General features: G+C 40.0%; 1 long non-coding RNA gene across 1 annotated transcript in view; it reads left to right on the top strand.

Moving 5' to 3' along the window:
* The window catches only part of LOC121962891, a 74988-nt gene that overhangs the window by 30092 nt on the left and 23351 nt on the right, over positions 1-21545 (top strand). The window contains exons 2-3 of the long non-coding RNA XR_006107178.1: positions 3898-4009; positions 5651-5757. This is a non-coding gene — a long non-coding RNA (uncharacterized LOC121962891). The remainder of the gene's footprint in view (positions 1-3897; positions 4010-5650; positions 5758-21545) is intronic.

Raw genomic sequence — 21545 nt, 5'->3', positions numbered from 1 at the left:
GCCTTCACCCCCGTGGCTCCCCTGCTTTGGAAGGAGAGCTCTGCTTCGCGAAGGTACAGCTTGTTTTATTAACATCAAAAGCGCCCGTGGGAGACGGCAGTGATCAAATTCCCCTCTAATTAAAATGAACCTGGGTTGAGAATGTTGCGCTGTTTAATATGTACAGAACGCCGCTGATTGCACAAAGCGGCTCCTCCTTTTGTTGCCGCAGATAATGCGGGCCCTGCCGAGACGCCGACGTGGGCGGAATGAGCATACCTACAGAGCGTCCTCCTGATCTGGGTGATGTCCTCATCGCCGTCTGATGTGATGTCAAATGTGGCCGGCGAAGCCTAAGCCTCACCTCGCCTTTAATTTGGAGGGTGATTGATGGACCTGGAGGCGATATAGCGAAAAGCGTTCAGCTCCTGTCTAGGTTGCCTCGTCCGCCCTTTGCCGAGTCGGCGCGGTTTGGCAGCCCTTCCCTCGTCCTTGCTTCCCAGGACGCCTCTAAACTTTCTCAGAGTTCAAGTTCACTTTGCTCTTCCTCGTCAGCTTGTGATGCGAGCATCAACACAAAGAGTGATGGTGGATTTGCAAAAGCTTTCCGTCCTTTTGGATCAGAAACAGCACGTTATTTTTAGCACCTATATGAGGAAGATTTAGAATCTGACGGCGTATTTTAAGTTGGGAAGTACAATTTCTTGATGGTCAACCTCAAACTCTCGGTGATTATTTGATGGGCTACGATTTCTGGTTTTGACCCTAAATTCAGTCATTTGTACGATACGAAGCCTGTTTTAAAAAATAACTCCACCTAAAGGCTAATCAAGGTGCCCCAAAGTTAAAGGAATTGCTCCTCTTTGCTTGTTAACCCTTGAAAACCTGGATTGACATCACTTTTCTTATGGAGATTTGGAAAATATAAAAAAAAGGTAGGCAGACGCGTCCACAGAACTATATTCAGAATTATCATAATTATTATTTTACAGGATTGTTGTTATTTTTAAGAACTTCTTAAAGTCATTTTCTTGTTTGCTTGGGTTTTTTTCTGATTTTCAGGTAATTTCCTTGAACTTTTTACAATTATTTTGATCAGTTTTTGGTAATTTCTTCTCCTTCCTTTTTTCTGAAAAAGTAGGCCAATTTACTCATGTAGCCTAAGGGCTGAACTGATCCTGTTACTAAAAAGTGTAGCATCATGAATTAGAGACCATCGTTCTTAAGTGAGAGAGGAAATTGACTAAAGTCATGTTTATTTTCTTAAATTATGTAGAAAAGTCTCTCAAAATTTCTTAGAATTTGCACTTTGACCAGAACCAATTAACCCAGTCTGAGATTAGAGCAGCATTTCATTGATTTAAGTGCTGTGATGCTCATTTTTCTAGAAAATGTGAATCATGATCTTGAAAATTGGGTTACATGGATCAGTATCACCCGCTGGCAGAGCCTTTGATCTTGTTTTAAGAAAAAGAAGTCTTGGAGTCAGTTTTGCTTTTCTGTAAAGATCTAAAGAGATAAAAGGTCACTGAGGGCCGGAGTCCGTCTGGGTCAGCATTAGTGTAATATATTGGACATTAAAATAAGCAGAGTTTGCATCCATTGTTAGTTTAGTGTTGTAAAAGTTGTTTATGGTATGTTCTCACACCCGTTGACCTGTTCTTACCGTTTCGTCGCCCGTCTGCCACAAGAATCCAAATTTGTTGACCGAACATCCAAACTCCTTTTTCTTTCTGGACGCAGCCTCTTCGCTCAGCGGCTTAACATTCAGGTTTGGGCTGCGGCTGTGACGGTGCAGGGTTTGCAGAGAGGTGAGATGAGGGATACAAATTCAATTTAGGTGTTTCTGCCGATCAATGACAGCAATCCAACCTTGATCTGAGGTTATGAATACCTGAGCAGATGATTCATGTAACGCATACAGATGACACGAGCAGTACAGCTCCAGAGAAAAGAAATCCACCGCTCGGTTCGGTGATTCACTTCAGTGGAGGATTAATCTCTTTGCTTTTATTTAGATTTGTGGTCACAGCACGAGAGTTAAGGGCACATTGTGACCTTTGACCTCTAAAATGCTGATCAGCAAAAGGACGTAATGGTGCAGTGCTTGAGGGGCAGCTGATGTAATCAAGACCACCTTAACTGATACCGGGTTATGACTAAAACCTGAGTGTGTCTGAACAAAAACGAGACCAAGACTTCAAGGGGTTAACCCCGCAAAGTCCTGGACTTGTCTTGGTCTCAGGCCCTCAAGGTCTTGGACTTCAACCCTGAAAGTCTTGATCTTGACTCAGTCTGAACCCCTCAAAGTTTTGGTCTTGTCTCAATCCCATGAAGTCTTGGTCTTGCATCGGACTGAACCGCTTGAGGTTTTGGTCTCGTCTCAGTTTTAAAGTCTTGATCATGACTTTGTTGCAACCCCTTGAAGTTTTGGTCTTGTCTTGGTCTCAAGCCCTCAAAGTTTTGGCCATATCTCAGTCCTAACACCTTGAAGTCTTGGTGTTGGCTCAGTCTCAATCCCCTCAAGGTCTCGATCTTAAGACAGAGACCTTTAGGGGTTGCGACCAAGTCAAGACCAAGAGTTTAAGGGATTGGGACAAAGTTAACACCAAATCTTACACCAAAGACCAAATCTTGGTCTTGAGACCAAAGCCAGTTTCAGGTACTACAACACTGATGAGGGATACCAGAAACTTTGTCAAAAAAAGTAATTTAAGTTTGTGACGAATATAATTGACCTCACTCATCTTATTAAATACATCTCTGAGAATGGTAAATTTGGGACGTCACCAAATAATCTGCACACGTGCAATAATTTACCGAAAACACAGACTCTTTTTTTTAAGTATGTAACTTTTCGGAATAAGTCACAAGTCGATACTGTTCTCGCTAACTTATGAAAAGTCAAATGCCCCACTTACACATCAAGCCTGCGCGGCCAGAAACAAATCCATAATGTTTCTGAAGTAGATGTTTACTTCTCTCACATAATTTATAAAGTTTTTCATGATTGAATCGATGGAAAGCCTCAGCGGCGTCCAAGAAACACACAGACCAGCAGAGGTGCAACTAACAGATTTATGAGCCAAAAAATGTAACTTTTACCAAACCACCAGGACTTTAACACCTTTTTTATGCGTATAATTACCAATACTTTTAATTTGACCTGTTTTATATTTTAATATATGAACTGGCAACACAGAGATGATGAGTCGGAGACACAGATTGGATATTCTGTATTTGATTAGTAATGAATCATCATTTTCGGGTCATGATCTTCCTCCAGAATGGACACCCGGAGTCGTTTTGGAACCGAACCCTTCATTTGTGTTTGTGAACATTTGTTAAATGTGCGGCACATAATCAGCACACAGCACCACATTCAGTCTGAGTGGATTCCTGCATACTGGAATCAGAGGCTTTGCTTTTTACAGCTGTCCCGGCCTGCTGTCAGACTGGAGCAGGTAGCTTGCACTCCATTAAACAAACACTGTGGCCCCTCACTTTTATTTGACATTTTATTTGGCTGTGACAAACGAGCAGCAGTTGGATTATAACATAATTTGTCTCCTCTTTATTACCGGCACAAAGGACACCATTCATTAATTATTCTGCCGTTGCCGCTCAACACTAACTGGAAAGGTCCCTCTTTGGACAGATGGCGAGGACAATGTTATTTATATCAATCAGTCCAAAATGTTCAGCGAGGATTACTATTCCTTGGACCGCTTTGATTTATGTCTCTGCACCTCACCCCGTACCCAACCTCACCGGCTCCTGCAGGGACACTTTAATCGAATGGGAATTGAAAACAAACTCGCGAGGCAGGCAATGTGTTTGGGCATGTTTATTTATACATCTCACTTTTCTGTTTTTCCCCCGCCAAACTAAAGTTGTGTTGCTGTTGTTTCTTTACAGAGAGCGGCGTTTAACTTGCAAGACTGGAAGATTTCACACACAACAAGACTGCACTTCCCATTCTTTAGTGTTGATCGGTGTCTGCCTGTGTGGAGACGTTTACAGTCTGCAGGTAAGAAGCTGCACTTAGTATCGCTTCTAAAGTGTGATTTCAAAGCTGCTGTTTGCAGTGTTTCACATTAAAACGCCGGTGAAAAGATTGGTATCTGCTCTAAATTATTGTAGTCTGCCAGGGCTGGTCCAAACCTTTTTGCGGCCCTATATAAAATGTCCCCCTACTCCCCCCTCCTTTTTTCAAATATGCAAAAATTACTCCAAAACCAATAAATAGCCTGATAAACAACACATTATCATCCTAACTCTTCAAATATCGCGGCTTTGTCTTTGGACTTTCACGTCTACATGTAACACACTAAATATACGTCTGCATCTGTTGTCTGCGTCCTGAGACGATATCTAAATTTACACTCATTAAATGCATTGTATCAATTTAAAATAAGCTTTTTTTTTTTAACGTGCTCAGTTGATGCATAGTTTCTTTCAGAGTAAATTTACAACATCGCGAAACACCTCATATTCATATTTATTTCCTTGTGCAACAAAAGCATGAGATTAGGTTTAGGCAAAGAAAACATATGGCCAGGTTCAAAAATAAGAGAAGAAATAAAGAAAAAACCAAGTCTGCACACTAGATTATGTTCCCATATATATTTAATACAATTAACACCAATTATTATTTTTTATAGGAGCATAATCTAGTCCATTGACTTTGTTTTTTCTTCTGTGATATTATCTGATATCGAGCAGCCAGTTTTTTGTTGTCCAAATGTGCGTGCTTTTGTGAAAATTTTGTAGGTTTAGAAAAAAAACATCATGTTTTAGCTCAACACTCATACTGGAAGCAAACAGCCGCCTCACAGGTGAAAATCCAGGGTTTGTTGGACCCAGCCGCCCCCCCTATAACCTGCCCTATAGGGACTTTCCAGTAACTTTCCAGCCGACAGCATCTAGGGGGATATCATGCTGCTGCAAAAAGTGCCGTCTGGCAGCATTATGAACTGACGCAGTCTAGTGGTGTATCATCATACGCGAACACGACCTTTTTGCATCAATGTCTGACCCCAAAATCACTGACTTATTTATCAGTATTTAACAGGTAGGAATTGAGAAAGGATTGTGATAAAAGTTGAACTATACCTTTTCACTACAAGAATATGCACAAAAAAAGAAAAATATAAGAATGTAAGTGAATGAGTAGGTGAAGTTTTATTTAATAGCACCTTTAGAAATCTATGTTACAAAATGCTGTACAAAAGGAAAGAGTTTCAAAGCTCAAAGCATGATACAAAAATAACATTACAGCAGGAGAAAATGGCACAAAGAAAACAATTAGCAGCATCAAAATTCAAAATAAGGACATAAGATTAGATAAGATCCTTTATTAGTCAAGTCAAGTCAATTTTTTCATAAAGCCCATTATCACAAATCACAGTTTGCCTCAGAGGGCTTTACAGCGTACGACATCCCTCTGTCCTTAGACCCTCACATCGACTGAGGAAAAACTCCCCCAAAAAGTCCTACAATGGGGAAATATGCATTGTTACAGCAAGGTGTGAAAAAAATAACAAAACGAGGTGCCAAAGTCAACATCTAAATTGTAATAATTACAGCCAGTTTCCAGTCAACACTGGCAGCTGGTTTCTCGATGGAGCATGTCTGGATTCCACTGTAAACATGCACAATCTCATTCCAGACAAGGACCAGCCAAGGACCAACCAAGGACCAACCAAGGACCAGCCAAGGACCAACCAAGGACCGGCCAAGGACAGGCCAAGGACCTGCAGAGGCTACATCATGGAGGTAGGAAAACTCTACGTGGCTGCATCTGTTATTTGCTGCAGGAAGTGAGCGATTACAGGCTTTTAAAAGCATGTCAAACATTTTTCGAATTAGGCGATGTAAAAAGCGTCTGATATTAGTACCTGCAGCAGGCAGGTCGAGTAAAACCTCAGACTCGGTGCTGCAGTTTGTAGCATTTGGAATAATGAATGTAAAGCAGCCTAACGTGCTCGTCGAGTACAAACAGAGACAGGCAGGTCTGCCCTGACACCGCCTCTAACAACTCATCATTACCTTTCTTCTCTGCATGCAAACCAGTCCCAGAGCAACACTTGGTAGCTGGGCGCCGCGATTTACGCGTCTGTGTGGAAAGAGAAAAAAAATATATTTTGTAATGAATACCATTTACGATGTAATTAGTTTTATGCAAACTAGTGAAGATGAAAGCAAAAATCTTTATAAATTATGAATCATGTTATAACTTATCAGGGGTGCTTATCATCGAGTTAACGCACCTCCCCGTTAATTAAAAATGTTCACACAGAGTCAAAGGAGGGAGAGAGTTTGCCGGCAGACTCATCAGGTAGCTCCGTCTCCGAGAAAACCGATTCTGAAGGAAGCCTTTGTTCTCGCTGCTCGGTCTCTCAGATCAGGGCCAGCGTTTGGGCGAGAGAGGTAAACAACAATAAGGATGCAGGACAGGGAGAGAGAGAGCGGGAAACAAATACTGACAGGTGTAAGAACATCGCCCAACACTGGCAGGGACGAGCACAGTGGACAGAAATCACCCTGACAGAAGACATGAGCTCTAGGTAAAAAGCACTCCCCTCTTTCCTGAATTCTTCCAAACGTTTGCCCATTGACTAGAAAAATCTCCCCGGGCCCCTGATGGTCCCTGGCTCGGCGCGAGGATGCCCAGGCGCTACAGCAACGCTCATAAAAACTCAATTCATCAAGACGAGCGTAATTTGCTCCGAACGGAAAGCGCCACAAAAGGGGGCGAGCTTGTCAGCGAGACAGGTGGCTGGAGATCTCGCTCTGATACTGAGCGATATGAATAATAGATTCTGCTAAATGTACGCCAGGACCCGGGCTGTAAACACAGCTGCCTCCTTTCCCTTCCAAAAGAACAGCTTGGCTGGATGAGAAGCCCGAGCGCTCTGCCTCCACCTGAGGACTGGAGGGGGAGCGGGGAGGGGAGGAGGGGGGCGATTAACTAATCAAATGCACGGGCTAAATAGGAGGCAAGGAGAGAAAGAGGAGGCAGACAAAGGGAGGGGGGAGAGGTGCAAGTCAGAGGCTTTACCCTCGCTGGTTTTGCTGAAGCGCCGAGCTGCACAAAGGATGTTGATTAGTGAGAAATTGACTCAATCTAAACATTTTAAAACGGGAGCTTTTCATTCAGCAAAAGCCCTTAACTTAAACACACCTTTGTATGAAGTGTCAGGGATATCTTATTTTGTGTGGAATTACAAAACCGTTCATGTTTTGATAAATGAAGTAATCAAGTCAGTTTCACTAACTTGGATCGACGTCACTTTTCTGGCGTTCAGATGCCTTTCACGACTATTTAAACCCAGAGTAAATTGGTGCAATTTGTGTAAAGAAAAAAGAGAAAAAAAAGATGAATTTGGTAATAAATGTTTCACAAAATGCAAGAAATTAGTAGATTTATAAAACTATTTTTTAATAAAAGCTAGGGAGAAATGGCCAGGGGAAAAAGCAAAAAAAAAATTTAAAAAAAACCTCAGGAAAAACGATACTGATATCATAACATATACAAATTTAAAATTATGTTACGAAAATATTCGAATTTTTTAAAGCACTTTTTACGTGTAATTTTTAAAGCCTTTTATAAAATCTAATTTATTTCACATATTTTTACATAATTTATTTTCTTTTTTTTTTTTTTTTTTTTTATATTTTTTTTTTTGCAAATTTTTTGGTTGTCATGTCTTATTTCGTTGCTCATTGCCTTCTTTCCATGTTTCTCTCCAAATGTAGATAATACAATAACCTTGAGGTTTCTTACTTTGGTTTAACTTAAATTGGCTGTATCACTGGAACACTATACAGTAGTGACCATAGTACTTATATAACGTTTTGGAAGTATTTGAGACCATCAGCACAGATGTGTGAAGCGCATATTATACTTTCTGCTGCTGCAAAACTCAAACTTAGTCTTCGGCCCATGTCTATGTTTAAACAGGCTGGCATGCACGTGTGCAGTCTTTTTTGGTATTTATCTGTCCCTTGGGCGAACATTAGTAATTTGCATTTCTTGCATTCAGTTATGCTGAGTCACAGAAACTTAGTCAGCCTAATAAAGCCAGTAAGAAAACTCAGCAAACAAGACAGCTGATGATGGAAAGTCTTGTACAAAAGCATTTCGCTTATTTAAAACCATAATGTTTCTGATGATTAAGACACATTAAAAGTAAAAACAAAATGTGTTTTTATGCTTCAATATCCAGTGCAGTCCAACTTTATTTATATAGCACCTTTCATACAATCATGCAAAGTGAAAAAACAAAGATAAGACAAAAAAATGACGACATCCATAGACTGTATGAGTAATGGACATTGCCACGGTGACAGTTTGACGTTTTGAAGCGAGAAATTTCGGCATTTCAGCCATTAACTCTGCTTTGGAGGCAGCCTCAAGTGGCCATTAGAGGAACTGCAGTTTTTCGCATCGGCTTCATTTTTCAGCCTTCGAAGTTGTCGCTTGTTGTCGCTTGGAGGCAGTTTTAAGTAAAAGTCGAGCGAAAGGATGCCTTAAAGTTTCTTTTAAAGATGTCAGCAGATGTGGAGGAACACTGTACTACGAGTTGGGCAACAGATGCTAAATGTCGACTCCTTGTTCTTTTTTTTTGGTGAAATTCTTGGGAAGATATAACTAAACGCCGACCTCCTGCTGTTACCTGATCCTGTTTAAATAGATCTAAAATGAGAACCATAATAGCTCGAACATTTACTCTTTTCACAACCGAAAGATGAGTCGTCTGTCTTTCACTTTGTTACCTTATGAAAACATCCTGCACACGTGGAATTTGCTCGCAAATTTTCTTGCCGTTTTTTTTGGGAACGGCTGCAGGAGATTATAATAATCCTGTATATATGGATTTAAAATAAATACCATAATAGCCAGAACATTCATTCTTTTTGCAGGAACAGATCAGATCTCAGAAACTAAATCATGTAGATAGTTCAAATAACTCAGTGTTAATAGATAAATATGTATATTTTTGTTCTACATTTAAAGATCTCTTTTTATTTTGTAAAATCTGATGGAAAACCTTTTTTTCCCTTTTTAGTCACACAGTTTCACTACTTTTATCAATTATTCTATTTTATTGACTAACATAACCTTTTAGCTCAGGTTAATGCAGATGATAGGGATATGAAGTATTTGAATGTCGACCAAAAATGACATTTCAAAAGCAAAAATCCTCGTGTGTTTAAAGGTTTGAGTGACTTGTCTGAGCTGAATCAACATCTGTGTTCAGTTATCACCTCAGGTGATTTTGGGGATCTCTTCATCCTGACACATTAAATCCACCTTTGTTCCTTTGCATTGACCCTTTAAGATCTCTCTAAGAGACCTGCGCTCCTGACTTGCAACATTGCAACATTTTTGTCCTCGCGTCCTTGTTTTTGTGTTTCGAAGTCAAACGCTGTGAATAATGCAGAGGCTCTGAATGGTGTTTGTTTTGGCAGAGACTATGCGAGCTGCAGCTCTGCGGGATGAAGTCACACATTGCGAGGAACATCGTAGCGGTTTTACTCACGGATGTGTTTACTCATGAATTATCACGTGCATCTCGCCCTGTTGACTCACAATGGACTACACTTCCTTGCTGATGTAATTTTCCCGCGCCAACCACCACCACCACCACCACCACCACCACCCACTCTCTGACACTTCATCGGCGGCTGCTCCCCTGCACATTTGATGACTCCCCAGATGAAATTTAGGAGGATTTTGCCCAGCCGAAGGTAATTAATTCTTCAATTAAAATGTTGTTAAACATTTTTAATGAGTAATTGGCACTGGGGAATCGGATACAAAACTATGTTTAACCAGAGACAGACAGACAACACGGATGTTTCAAAGTTGGTTTCTGCAAATCTGTTCGTTGACCCACTTTTTTTTTTTTTTCCTCCTTGCGTATTGCGCGGCGCAGAAATATAAATAAAAAATCAAAAGTGAAAGCGTCTCCTGGCACAGAGGATGTGTCCTTCATCTCAGGTGACTACTGCTTCATTTGGCTGCTCCTTTTTTTTTTTTCCTCCACGCTCCCTAATTAGGGCACGAGACGGCACACAACAACCTGAGATACAGAGCTGCAGTGAAATGTAACATCACAGTGCAGGAACACCATCCACTTAACCTGATTTCACTTCCACGTGAACAAAGACGAGGACGGAGGGATGGAGCAGAGCATGTTTCATTAATCGCCAGCAAAATGACAGACAAATAAGAACACGCTTCGGTTTTAACACATCCTGGAAAGCAGACGAGTATTTCTTCCCGACACGGTGTATGAAAGGAAGGATGAAAACTCGCTTACTGTACAACCTCCCTGTTACCTGTTACTGTCCAGGTGTGGCCTGTCTCAGTTACAGGCTCCGTTTGGTTGCCATGCAACCAAGTTGTTGGCTACCTGCTGGAAATAATGTTATTTAGCTGCTTAGATCGTGCAAACAAATCTGTGTATTTGTTTTTGTCGCAGTGTTAGCTAAAGAAGACGCAAAATCACGGGGATAACATGGACAATTTTCAGGCTATTTTCTTGCTACTGCGATTTATTAAATATACCTGAGGTATTGGAACTTCCTCCATTTGGGGTATATAAAATGACTATTTCAGGAATATTGAGTATAAATTAAGTCTTTGTTTGTTATGTTTTTTGTTTTCCTGCTCTCACAGACTCATATTCACAGAGCAGGGCTTTTGCAGAGCTCCGATTGTGATTATTTAGTCACATTTTGTGACCATTTTTAAGCCATATCGCCCGCCCAACATTGAATCAAAGTTTTCTTCACAGAATGATTTCTGATGTATTCCTAATTTGAAATTAGGATAATTTCTGGTGAGGATGAGGCCACAGGTTGGTCTCAGATCAGCCATGGTGCTCTTATTTCCAGGCTGCTGCAGCATTTATTTTATTTAAATTTTAATTTTAGTTAATTTTATTTATTAATTTAAAGGTATGTCTTGACTTTTGTTTTTTAAACTAATTTCTTGCATATTTTGATATTTTCTTCTGCCTTTTTCCCATGTTTTTTGCAGCAAATCAAGGCGAGTTGCTCACATTTCAAAGGGTGAAACTAATATATTAATCTTTTAAAACACAGTGCAACATGATTTGGCACGTTATGCCATCGTAGACTCAGACTGACACGTCGTGTTTCAGCAACTTGAATAAATCTGCCTGCCTTGACTCCGCAGTCCTCGTTAGCTTGGTGCTGTCTGCTCCTGCTCTTCTTCTGCTCATCAGTTTAAAACACAGGAGCGTCAGAGGGAGTCGTCCTCTGCTGCAGGAGGAAGTGGCGTTTTGTTGCGTATTCACGAGCTGCAACGTTAGCTAATCATGAAGCTAGTTCAGGAGCCTCAGTTCATTACAGCTCTGCACTCTGTAGGTTCCTGGCATTGTTCTCTCAATTAGAGACTTGTAAATGTGTTGCTTGCTTAATCACCCAAAAAACTGGCCCTTAGGACTTCCCCTTAATGCAACCCCATTAAGAGGGGCCATCAAAACAAAAGATCTGCCTCTAATGGCAATAATCCCTCACTTCTGTCACGCCCAAGCCAAACTTGTATCTTAAATGAGCGATGATGGATGAGAGCAGGCCTCTGTGTCAGAGAGCTTTATTACTGGTGATGGATGCGCCGGGCACGCCGCACACCAAACCTCGACCGGGGCCCCGTCGCCGTCAGAGCCGGCCCATCCCGAGTGAGTGTCACTTAACCCGGCGTCTCTGGAAGTCAGTTGGCCGCTCGTGGCGCTGAGGGGAAACGAGGGAGAAATAAGGGCTTATCCAAACAAGCTCATTAGCACAATTAGCGCTCGTTGCCTGCCGATGGACCCCGGAGCGCTCCTAAAGTTTGACTACACACTGCGGTGACTCGGACTTGGAGTGGCATGGCCGGGGAGGAGTGAGCAGCGAGCCAAAGGCGGCACGTTAAAGCAGCTGGTGCAACATGAACCGTGTGCACAACATTTTATTCTGAAAGCTGTTTGTAAAAGTGATGGAAAATGGTGTTTTTATTGGAATTTTTCTTTGCTTTTTCCTTGAGAACGATAACTTATCAGACTTAACCCTTTGAATCCTCAGTGATTTGACTTGATTTCTCTAAAAAAAAACATGGGAGGAAGGCAATGAGCAACGTAAGAAAAAATTGGCAAGAAATTTGTAAAAAGTTGCAAAAAAAACCCTGAAATCAGCAAAAAAAAACCAAACAAACAAAAAAAATTAATTATAATAATTATGAATATTAATTTTGGATTTTTTTTCCTAGTGTTAAAAAAAAAAATCAATCTACTAAATCTAACAATGAAAGAAGATTTGACCCCAAGAAATAGCAAAAAAGAAAAGAAATAAAAAAAGTACAAGAAAAGTACCTGGCAATTTGTGAAAAAAACAAGAAAATGACCTAGAGGAAGTCCTTAAAAATATATAATTACTTTATAGCATACTTTTCAACATATAATTAGGATTAATAAAGAAATTACCCAAACATTTAAAGACATTTTAAAAAGTACAAGAAAATTAGTATTAAAATGTATTCATTTAATAATGATATTAATTATATATATGTATATATATATATATTTATATATATATATGTGTGTGTGTGTGTGACATAATTTTAAAAATAGATTCTTAATTATTTTAAATACATTTTTTCCCTTTTTTTAAATTCCTAGATATTTTTTCTTTCTCTTTTCCATTATAAGTTATTTTTCTTGTAACATTGGTCTATTTTCTTTTTCCAGTGTATCTTTCCAAGTTGCTTGTTGCCTTTTTTGCATATTTTCAGAAGTTAAACCAATTTGCTCAAGTCTCAAAACTTTAAATGCTTGTGAAGGCATCTGAATGCAGCAAAGAAACACTGGGGTCAATCCAGGTTTCAAGGGGTTAAGCGGATGTTAATTTAAAGGGTGCATCAGCCCAGAGTCGTTACATTGGAGCCTTTTTTTCTGCTGCTAACTGCAGCATTTACTGAGCTCTGGACCAATTTCAAAAGTTATTATTCCTGCGAGTCACCCAGACACAAAAACATGGGAAAAGGATCCAAGTGCAAAATATTGGAGTTTCCCTTTAAGGTTGACTTCTGAAAAGCGACATTTTCACCTTTTTAGTTAATTTTTGGTGTCTTTTTGTGCATCAGTTAAACAGTAATCCTCTGTATCTTCGTTTTCTTGGACTTTTTCTGGAACATTCCCATAATTATTTCCTGCTTTTACATCAAGCAGTTTCATTTTAAGTGCACACTCGACCCCCTGCTGTGCTTTTTCCTGCCTCAACATCTTGTTTCTACCAAAACAATATGAGGAAATATTGTCTTTTGTCCAACCATGGTGCAACTTACTGTGAAATCACAAAACACATAAGCTTCATGTGCTGTATTTATTTTTAAACTGCATTTCATAATAGCCTCAGACTGATTTTATCCTCTATTATATGAGCTTATGTGTTATTTTCTCGCTGTCTGATCCCTCTCTGTGCTCTTCATGACCTTTGACCTTTGGATTTGTCAGTATAGGTTGCTCAAACCCGTCCGTCTAGGAACTGTGTCTTCCTCTGTGGTTCCACGTTCTTCGAGTCTCGGTGTAAGAGCGTCCTCTGAGGGAATCCAGTATACAATGTAAATGTTGTCCATGTGAGCATTTCTAAATACAGCCGCCGCTTTCCCTCTGCATGCTGCACGCCAAGCCGCTGCAGCCATTAAGGTGCGGCACAAAGACACATAAACCCTCTAACGTCGTATTCGTCTTAATTATATATGGAAGCCATTATATTCCCCAGACGGCGCGGTATATTTAAAGAAACCAGAGTCCTTCAAACACTTCTCCTCTCAGGGATCTCATAGTTAACAGGAGATCTGCTCTTAAGGGAGCCTCCTTTGGGTACGCAGGCGGGAAACAGCCAATCACAGCCGCAGTGCCGCCCCAACACTCGGGCTCATTACATATATTTGAAGAAGAACGTTTGCAGATGAGCGTCTCAGCAGAGAGAGGTTTCCTTTCAAGGCAGCAGAAGATAAATTCAGATTTGAAAAGCAAACAGCCTGAAAATATCAATACTTTGAGGTGATTTTTACCTTAAAATTGTCATTCTGGAAATAAATAATCATAGTTTAAAATACAAAGGGTCAGTCCAGTCATTTGGAAAGTCTAAAGTTTAGAAAATCAGCTTTTATGCGTCCAAGACTGTGATATCTGAAGTTGGAGGCATTATGTTTCCGGGTTGTCCATTTATAGATCTTGAACTGAGAAAATTTGGGGTTTCATAGGTCAAAGTTCAAGGTCACAGTAGCCCTGCATGTGTCTCATTTTCGTGATATTTAAACATCTTGGAGGAATTTCCTCAAAATTTTGCACTAACGTCCACTTTGAGTCAAGGATTTACTGATTAGACTGTGGTTGTCATAGGTTAAAGGTCAAGGTCACTGAGACCTTGTGTCCAGCTCAGTCTTGTGAATGCAATATTTTAAGAACGCCTTAAGTTTTTTCTTTTTATATATAGCACAAACAGCCACTTAGATACAACTATAAACAGACCTGAATCTGGTTGTCATAGATCAAAGGTCAAGGTTAATGTGACCTTGCATCTGTCCCATTGTCTTGAATGCAATATCTGAAGAAGGCCTTTGGGTAATATCCTCAAATTTGGCACTAATGTCCTCTTGACTCAACAATGAATTGATAGGAATTTTGTTTTCAAAGGCCAAGGTCACTGTGACCTTGCATCCGTCTCCTTTTCTTGAACACAATATCTAAAGAAGGCCTTATGGGAATATTCTCAAATTTGGCACAAACACTCACTTAGACTTAAGTATGAACTGATTAGAATTTGGTTGTCATAGGTAAAAGGTCAAGGACACTGTGATCTTACATATGTGCCATTCACATAAATGTGATATTGAAAGAATACCGTCTTCAAATTTGGCACAAACATCCACTTGGGCTCACCGATGAACTAATAAATACTAGATTGTCATAAGTCAAAGGTCAAGGTCACAGTGACCTTGCATCTGCCTCGTTCTTTTGAATGTGATATTTGAACAATGCTTTGAGGAAATGTCTTCAAATTTGGCACAAACCTCCCCTTTGTCTCAACAGTGAGCTGATTTGATTTAGTGGGTCAGGGTCACCGTGACGTTGTGTCCTTTTCATTCTTGTGAACACAGAACCTTAAGAGGGCCCTTAAGGGATTTTACCTAAATTTGGCACCAACGTCCACTTAGACCCAAGAATGAACTGATTAGAAATTGGGGGTCAAAGGTCACTGTGACCTCACGAAACATGTTTTTGGCCACAACGCAATAATTAATTTGCGAATTATGACAAAAATGTTTAATAGGATAAAATGAAGAAGTGATGGCATTTTATATCCAAGAGGTCAAATATCAACTTCTCTGTGACGTCATAATTTTTTGGAAAAAATGTAGTCGGATACCAAATCGGTGACACGAATCTTGAAACGGTGCTGACTGTAGAGATCTTCGGTGCTGCTTGTGGGGAAGATGTGTGTGCAGCGTGTTTTTAGAAACATGCATGTGTGCAGTGACTGCAGCCTGCCTGCTGTGCAGATGCATTCAGATGTGAGACGGTAATTCCAGTTAAATCCTTAAAAGAGCTCAGCCCTGATTTGGATTTGGTTCGAATCATTCAATTATTCATTTAAGATACTAGAAACTCACTTTTGCAGGTTCGTGCACCACAAACTCAAACTATTTTCCCTTTTCACCTTTGAGAGTTCATTCAAACGTTTGCAGGAAGACAGACACTGGAGGAAAGGTACGAAAACACTGTGCTTCCAGCAGGAAGTGCCTCCACACCTCAGACTGTAATTAAAGGCGTCGCGGAGCGGGGGGCTTTTCAGCCGCATTAGCAAGCGTTTCCAGTGACAGGTAATAAAGCACATCGGTTAATTGCAAATGAATGCACACACCCCCGTTCCATTAGGCATAAATAATTTGGCCACTTGGGTATGTGCCTCCCAAATTACTTATTCTTTTTGTGTCTCAAATTACCTATTCTTTCTGATGTTGCCTTTAGTTGATTAGCGAGCTGTGCGCGACTAGCCATTGGCTTTTTCCAGGTTTTTTAGCCCGTTTCCATTTTTCATAAGGTGAAGGAGCGCTCACATCGGGCTGCTGTGGATTTGTTGTTGTGCTTTTGTTTGTGCACACGAGCCGGGGCGAGACACGGAAGATAATTTATGCAGTTATTCCAAACTTTAGCATATTTCGGTGTGTCTCTGTACGGGCTCTTTTCCACTCACACCTTTTGCTCGGGGACGTCGGATGAATATTAAATAACGTTGCAGTGGCCTTATTGCTTTGTTTTCATCTGGTGCACACATATAGCCACGACATATAAAGTACAATTTTTTACATTCATGAAAGATTTATTTCCCTCGCATGTCTCCGGTATACATAAACACATCCCAGACAAAGGGCTACTTGTTACTGCTGGCTCCTTGCTGTTGATTGCGTGTGATCCTGGTCGATCTCAGAGTTAAAGTTTCTCCTTCTCTTGATCTCATTAGAAGTTGTTTTCCGTCTGAGTGTGAACCAAAAGACCTGTAAATGTAGAGCAAGATGGCTTTCCTCATACATGCATATTATCATGTAAATCCCCTATGACATAATCAATTTTTAATTTCAAACAGCCCTATTTTTTGAAATCCAGAGGAATTTTCTGAGTGTTTCTTTCCTCACATGTACATAAATGACTTGTTTAATGAGTTTCATTTTCAAAACTCTCTTCCCCCCTTTTTTTTTGTCTGCAGGCGCTCTTCGTGCAGATTTCATGTTGCGTTAGAGCAATAGAAGATATGAGTTTTGTCCCTTTTTTGATTTTTTATCACTTGATTTCACAATGTGCAAATAGCTTTGGGTGACCTGCAGGCATGGCAGGGGATTGTGACGGCTGGGAGATGCTCGTCCAGGCTGCATGTCAGCAATGTGCATGGTTGTTATTCAGAGATGTTAGCTGTCTCCTCGATACTTTTATATAATGTGGACGTTTTGTTCTTTTACATTTTGCACCTCGCAGCGGGGAGTCAGATCAGGCGATGCTTTTGTTTTGATATCCATTGTTTGATTGTTGAGATTTAGGACGAGTGCACATCAGCGTCTTTGTTAACCTCTGCGAATTAAAGCCACCCTCCTCTGCGTGGATTTACAGAGATGTATCCTCACAGAAATGAGCCGCCTGAGGTGGAACATAAGCAAAAAGCATCTTTTATAACAAATAATCTGGAGAAAAACTTCCTGCAGTTCACTGTATCCCAAAAACAGATTCATGTTTATCAGATGAAACAAATTTTCTTATTAGCAAAGATATTGAATTTGATGTTCAGGATATTCAGTAAGTGGGCAGAACCAGCCTTTCATTAAGTTGCTCGGGGAAAAAAGCTTAAATTTGGTTTGCTTTTTGTGTCATTCACATTGTTCAAAGTGGAATTTCCAAAATACAGCAACAGTCTCAGGTCATTTCAGTGCGATCATGTCATACGAGGTGGAAATTAGAGATGTAAAAGATTTCCATGTGTACAGCCTGCAAGTGTTCACATCCTCCGTGTGCTGGGTCGGGTACTGAACTTGATACTTTTAACCCTTTGAAACCTGGGTAGATTTTCAGGGTTTTTTTGTGCTGCGTTCAGACGCCTTTTTACAAGAATTTTACCTTTGAAATGGAGCAAAACGGTTTCGTTCTTTTTCAAAAATTAGTGAGAAATTGGAAAGGTGACAAGAAAGCAACCTGAAAATTAACATTGAAAAAGGAGAGAGAGGGAGAGAAATATTACAAATTATAATAAAACAGGAAAACATTTTCCAGAAACTATATTTCTGTTTGTTAGAATTATATATTCAAAATATGTTGGTTTTTTAGACAATTTTCCTTTTTTTTTTTTAATTTTTATGGGGTTTTTTTTTTTTTAATACTAATTCTTACTAGTTCCATGTTTGTTTTTGTTTTTTTACTTTCCTTTTTTTTTTTCAGAGAATTTGTCTTTTTTTTAATTTTATTTTTTTTTACTAAAGAAAGCAAGATTTGGGCATTTTCTGTTGGTGCTCATTACCTCACCAATGCGATGAGGATGTCACTATTCAAATGTGCAAGGAAAAGAAAAGCTAACCAAGAAAAACTATCTTTTATTTTTATTTTTAATTTTTTGCAAATCACACATCTCTGCTTCCTCTGAGACATACCCGAAATTGTTCTCACGCTAAGCCCCGGGGACAGACTGCCAGGCTGGAGGATGTAGGGAAGGATTTGGGAGGGTAGAAGGAGGAGTTTTATTTTGTATGGCTTTTAAAATGTTTTGTATAAATAATTTATTTTTTAAATGATAATGTTGAAATTTAGGAATTCAGACTTATTTTTTTTACCACTGTAGTTTTATTAAATATTATTTTTTATATTTATATATATGCCTATTATTTTTTTTTATCAGAGAGAAAGTTAAGTACCAAAAAAAAGTACCGTTGGGTAATGGTAAAGAATTCCAAGTACATTTAGGTGGTGATTTTAATATATTTTATTTATTTATTTATTCAAGTATTTAATTGATCATTTTAGTAACTCCGTGAAATAAACCACAGCTATATTTTGTCCTGATTGGCCCTTCTTCTTAAAATAGTCTGAAATCTCTCCAGTCAGGTCTCTGCTTACCTCGTTTTGGTGAGCAGTTTTCCATTATTGTGAAAACTTTGTCTAATATGTTGAGCAGAGGAGATTTGACAATCAGGATTTTTTTTTAGGAAATATCATCAAAGTGAAGCCCTCTATGCAGATTAAATTTAATTCCCCCCTAAAAATGCAGCGAGACTTTCACCAGTCAAACTCCCAGAAGGAGGTGTGATGGTGACCAGACCCCCCTCCTGTCCTCTCCCTCGCCCCCCGCCGAGCGAGCCCGCATGTCGTCCCCAGGTTGCGACAGCCCTAATTAAAATGTCCTTCCTCATTATCATCGATTGCCCCGCGCATTTTGGAAAACAACTGCAGTGCTGAGCTCTGGCAGCGGCGGCGACGGCGGCCAAATATAGACATGTGACACTGGTCTTTAGCCCCGTCAGATGGTCCCGGTCCGACATGAGAGCGAGAAAAGTGGGGCAGCAGCCGAGTCTCCCCAGCGGACGCTGGACCACAGCTCACACACACACGCACACTGAGACACACACACAAGACCGCAGATGGCCGGTGCCCCATTCCAGGGTTCATCAGCCACACCAAGAAAAAAAACACACACAAGAAAAACAAACTTCCCGTCATTAATGGTATGATTTATTCATTAACAAGTGTGTGTTGTGAGGAAAGTTTCTCATTTATACAATCAGTAACGAGATTTCTAAGAACCTTACTGGACTCCAGTAAAACACCTTCAATTATTAATAATGTAGAGATGCTCCATCGAAATTAGAATATTTTTAAAAAATGACGTCTACGACTCAGTTTTAATTTTCAGATTTGTAGGAAAGGATCATATCGACAGTAGTCATAGGTTAGGGTTGAGGCATGGGGGATGCACTGATTTTAGCACCTGGTTTCATTGGCCTCCATGCTGCTTTCTTCTGTTTACTGTTTCCTGTCTATGATGCCGAATGTGACACACCAGAAAAAAAATGCATACTTGTCTACTGCTGGCAAATAGAGATAAGTATTCAATAGTATTCATATAAGTAATCAACTATTATTAACTTTTTTCCCTGCATTTAAGAACCTGCATAAACTTGCAAATTGGTCTGACTTCTTTGAAAAAAATTTTGAAAATTTAAAAAGTTGGGGGAAAAGGCAATGAGCAACTAGACAAGAAATGCTCCACAAATTGCAAGAATGTAGTAGAATTAGAAAATTATCTGTTATTAAAACTACGAAAAAATGTCTGGAAAACTATACTTTTAATTATCAAAGGTATATTTAAAATTCAATCAGATTTGTCATAATTGCCATTTTTTCTCAGGTCATTATTTGTTTCTTTGTTTTATTTTGGTTTGGTTTGGTTAGGATTTTCTTGCTAATTTGTCGCTAATTTTCTTGTACTTTTAATTAATTTCTTGCTAATTTCTAAGTCATGGCCTTCTCTTAATGTTTTTGAAAGAAATGAAGGCTATTCATCCAGGTTTCAAAGATTTAACTTAAACCTTTTAAATTCAACTTTTTCTCGCTCAAGGAAGACTGACGAGGCTTAATTCCCTTGTTTACTCATCATAAAACACGCGTCATTCAAACTCAACAGAAACAAAACAAAACTCATCCAAACCGTATTTGTTACTCTTGTTAGTAGTGTAGTTATTGACTCCACTGTTAAAACAATCGCCAGCTCCGGTTTGGTTCAAATTAATCATTAATTCACAGAGTTAGTTATTCACCCCGGTCTCTCTCTGCTGGCCGCCAGCTGTTTACAGTCCTTTAACTTCTCCCTCCACCACTAGGTATTACCAGTTGCGGCCAGAGACTGAACTCTGGTGGTGCCTGCTGTGCACTACATACAATAACTTTTCTCTCTGAGAAATTCCTGTGTATTGTGATCCGTCCTCCACCCCAACAAGCCTCCGTATTGGACTGCTCAGGTCCAATAATTGGCCGTTTGATCACAACCCTCCAAAACACGTTGGCTACGAATTACTGGCTGATCATTATGTGAGATATGTATGAATTTTGGTGCTTTATTTAATCATAGGAAACCATACATACGATCTATAGAACAGCCTGATTTTGATGGGAGAAGGGTATAAGGTAGGGAAATGTAAACATGGTGTCCCATTGCTTTATTCATGTCCAATAAATAACATAAACAGTAAACACAGGCGGTGAAGTTGTGGCCGTTAAACCAAAACAACGAGCTGAAAGCCGCTAAAATGCCCCATAGTGCTGCAGAAAACTGCAGAATTAGATCTCAGTCCGTTAAAATCTACATGTGAAACCTTTCGCATTAAAATCATTTGAGCCATTGTTCATGTGAAACGGAAAAAAAGAACAAGTGCAGCTTTATTACTCGTTGAGTTACAGTGGCCTGCAATTGACCTAAACATGAAAGTCACGCTTTTAATGTATCGAAAGAAGGAAAAAGGCTCAGAACTGCAACATGTTGCCATCAATCATTCATCAGCCAATGTGGGCACTGAAACACGTCAGCCAATAAATGATTCATGGGAACATATTGCCTTCCATGAACCTTTTTTCCCTCATTTTACATATTATTTCTGGGAGCCTTTACGCCCTATAGGGAGGCAAAGAACTCGCTCGCCGCCCCTTTAAATACCGGCGTGCATTTTTATCGCCGAGGCTTCGGGCTTTACCCGCTTGACGGACAGATGGACGGACGAATGGACAGACTGAGTCAGGCAGACAGACACACAGGCATGTCAGAGGAGGCACGTTGCCGGCTGGCGAGGCAGGAGAGAGGGAGCATCTGCCGGCGGGTTTGAGGAGCAGCCATGGCTTCTGTGAATCAGGAGCTCCCCTGACGCCGGTGGCGGGCCAAGAAGGGCCGCGGCGGTGCCAACGGGTCAGGGGAATCACAAATGGTTCAAAATATCATCACCTAAAAGGGTCGGACATATC

This window comes from Plectropomus leopardus, chromosome 24, assembly GCF_008729295.1.
Source record: "Plectropomus leopardus isolate mb chromosome 24, YSFRI_Pleo_2.0, whole genome shotgun sequence".
Taxonomy (NCBI): domain Eukaryota; kingdom Metazoa; phylum Chordata; class Actinopteri; order Perciformes; family Serranidae; genus Plectropomus; species Plectropomus leopardus.
This window is presented reverse-complemented; position numbering and strand designations above follow the sequence as displayed.